At 31.6% G+C, this 3718-nt stretch overlaps 1 protein-coding gene across 1 annotated transcript in view; it reads left to right on the top strand.

The window, feature by feature from the left end:
• LOC132171463 (probable disease resistance protein At4g27220) overlaps positions 1 to 3718 on the top strand; it is a gene marked incomplete in the record, with an annotated part of 43131 nt that overhangs the window by 38685 nt on the left and 728 nt on the right.

The following is a 3718-nucleotide window of genomic DNA, read 5'->3' as shown; positions in this document are numbered from 1 at the left end:
AAATTTATTAATCTGTGACGTCAACATCAATTATGAGGTGACAAATGATAAAAAAGAAAAACTTTGCATACCTCCCTCAAACTACCACCCAATTGATAATATCCCTTTAAACTTTTAATTGTGACAATATTTTTTTAAACTATCAAAAAACTTGACAATATCCCAAGGCCAACAAAAAGACAAAATGGCCCTAAATTTTTTTCAATATGAAAAAAAAAATACTCTAATAAATTCGGGAAAAAAATGTATTTTTTCTTTCCACAACATAGTTTTTTTAGTTTATATATATATAATTTATTTATTTTTAATTTTATTAAAGGTGCTTTCGTCGTTATGATGAAATTAACAATTTTTAGTAGTTTGGAAGCTGTGACTTGGAGTTGTGTCTGATTTTCTCATACTGCATCCCAAATTATTCTCATATTACAAGTTCTATGGTGTGTGCCGTGTGGCAGCATGTATGCTACTTGTGCATCTGTTGCTGTAAATAGAAAACATAATATTAATTTGTGGAATTTATCAGAAAGAAAGGAGAAATAATACTCAATACTCATGACCTCAGGGTGGTTTCGCTACCCTCATTTATATAAATATATTGTAATTAAGTGACATGTTGATAATTAGTCATGTTGTGACACATTAATAGATAATGCGGGGCTATTTATTTACTTCTTTGCTTATCCATCAAGTGTTTAATCACTTTTTAAAATTCATATGGATAATTAAAAGCTTTAACACAAAAATTGTGTGTGCACAAAACCATTTTAAAACTAGAGGTGAAAATGTGGGCCGTTAATTGCTAACCACTAGCCATCTTGAACCATTAACTACTAACCGCTTTTAAAGTCAGTTGAAAAATACAGGTAAGCAACTAAAACCCTGATTAGCCGTTTTAAAGGTGGGAGTTGAATTTTGGGTTATTGATTAACTGAATTTTTGTGTGAACTAATGCTTCGTTTGTTTTTCTTGAAAAATTTGGAACTCAAAAAAAGAAGGAAGACAAAAAAATAGAATGTGTGGTGTATATAGGCGTGGCGTACTTGTATAGGACCTACTTGGAACTCTTCTTTTACTCCTCTTCTGCTCAATTCTGCCTGCAAGAAGTTACAAGTTCTCCTGTAAGACTTTTACATCTTGAATGCTTCATCTCCTCTCCTCTTTTAGGTTTGAAATAGTAACTTCAGCCAGCAAAGGAACTCCAAATACTTGATTAATATTCTTGTAAATAAAAGAATCTAAAGGATCGGATGTAATATTCTGTCTCAAATTCTTCGTCATTTGCTGGACTCTGTTCTACATCCTCCACTGTTTCCAACTCCATATCCTTCTCTGGCCTTAGCACCTCATCATTTCCCAATTTCGACTCAACTACAGCCTTAATTAATAACCTCATAGAATTGAATGAGAACCACATATTATATTCTATAAAGTTATCTTTCGATAAAAATTTGAAAATTTCTTACAACTTCCAAAATGGTTGGGTTTAAAGTGATGGAAATTTCAATCCCATCAATCTAACTTTTTAATTGTATGGATTACGAATGTGTATATAAAGGCCGAAAGACCCTCCATTTGGATCCTAAGAAAATGTAGGAAAGGCAAAAGAAAATTTTATATGTAAACGTATGGAACCAGAAAGTAACGAACAAGGAAAAAGAAGAACAGTCAACAAAACGAATCAGTTTCCAACATAGAGAAGTTCGGAATACACGAAAATGAATTGGAATTCCAAACTTTTTTTCAAATTAAGTCCAATCTAACTCTTTCCTCTTCTTAGACCAAGTAGAGAAAGGATTAACTTTCTCAGGTCTCAAACAAAAAAATGATTACAAGATTCAAATTCATTTATCCTTTACCTTTCCTGCACTTTCTCAGCAACCAAACAGCAAATTAACAATTTGATAACAAAGAAGAACCAATTTCTTATTTCTCTCTACATTTCTCACAAACCACACAATTCACACGAACTCGTTCAGATCTAAAGCCCAGAATTCAAATTACTATATAGCCCTAAATCAAGAAATTAGAGAAAAATTGTACTTCATAGGCTTGGATAAGGTGTGGTGGAGGTGTACCGTTCGGATAGCTGGTGGCCGACCTGGAAACCGATGGCCTCGATCCGACGAGCGGCGAGCTCTGGCTTGTTGGCGTAGAACCGATCGCAGTAGGAGGACACCATTTCTGTCAGTAGGCTGTCTACGCAGCTCTCCGAGACCTCCCTCCCCAACTCTCTCTCTCTCAATCTGCTCTTCGATTTTACTTTCTAAATATATGAAATGGTTTTGGTCACTCAAGCCCAATAGTATAGGCCCACGTCACCGTCCCATTATATTATTGTGGCATTGCTAAATTATTATTGATTTTTTTTTTTTTTTAACAATACTTATTTTAAGAGTAAATTAGCAATCTTAAAATATCAGCATCAAGGAGATTAAAAAATTAGGGATTATTTGAAAAATTATAGATTATTTGAAATTGTATTAAGGAGTTTTAAAAAATTAGTCCATTTTGTAAAAATAACTCAACAAGTATTTATTTGATTTTTTTTTTTCTCTATAAGAATGAAGAAGTCAAAAACGTACTTTTGAGATTTTTTTTTTTTTATTTGCTTTAAAGTTTGAATTTTGAACACAATCTCAAATAAGTTTTTAACCTCTTGAACTTTTATCGTTTTTACATTCACCTTCGTCAAGTTCAAAAACTCTCGTTGGTTAGATTTTTATTTATTATTTTTTTTTTTGCGCCTCTGTTTTTAGCTATCAACTGAATACAACACCTTAGCAATTAGGTGTGTCGTAATTAAAGCTAAATTACCCATTAATCTTATAGGGTTCCATGTCTTAAGAGTATTAGCAGAACCTTTTCTAAATCTCATTCTTTTATCTAAATGTAAGAAAAACTCCTAAGAAATAATCTCCAACTGACTCTCTTAGTGTTCTCTAAACTAAGGGAAATCAAGAGAACCAAAAGTGAAACCATGCTTCTCTTAACATTATTTTAATATAAAAATATTTTTCCTTTCCTTTCCTTTCTCTTTTCTCTGGCATTTATTTGAAAAAAATATATTTAAATGCCTATTTTCTTTCATTTCTCTTTCCTTTAACATTTAATTTAAAGAATATTTAAATGGTATAATGAAAGCTATTGTGGAGTTTATTTGAATAGAAAAACAAATCTAATTTGGTTCCTTAATTATATTTTATTATTAATTTTTTTTAAAAAAAAAAATCTCAAAAAAGTGGTGGTAATGCTCTTAACTAGGGGTGTAAAAAAAAACCGGGTACCAACCGGTAATTGGGAAACCAGTTTTGAAACCGGTTGAAAAAAAACCAGTAACCAGGTATCCAGTTCTGGTTTTGGTTTTTGGCACCCAGTTATGACTGGGTAACCGAGTATATATATAAAATAATATTTTTTTTATTTGTATTTTTAATTTTTTTAGGGCATTTATAAACATTGGATTTTAAGGGCATTTTTAAACAATGAAGTTTTAGGACATTTTTAACATGTCAAACTTTACCATCAAAGTAGTTGCTAGTTTAGTTAAAAAAATAATTATTCGTTTAATGTACGTACATGGGTTACAATATGTGTGTAAGTCAAAGATGTCTCAAAGAGGTAATTCAGTGGGTTCAAGACCACGTCTCATGAAGCGGAGGTCTCTAGTTCGAATCCCTCTACTCCCTCTTATGTGGACATGTCAAAAAAAAAAAAAAAA

This window comes from Corylus avellana, chromosome ca2 (genome assembly GCF_901000735.1).
Source record: "Corylus avellana chromosome ca2, CavTom2PMs-1.0".
In the NCBI taxonomy this organism is placed as follows: Eukaryota; Viridiplantae; Streptophyta; class Magnoliopsida; order Fagales; family Betulaceae; genus Corylus; species Corylus avellana.
This window is presented reverse-complemented; position numbering and strand designations above follow the sequence as displayed.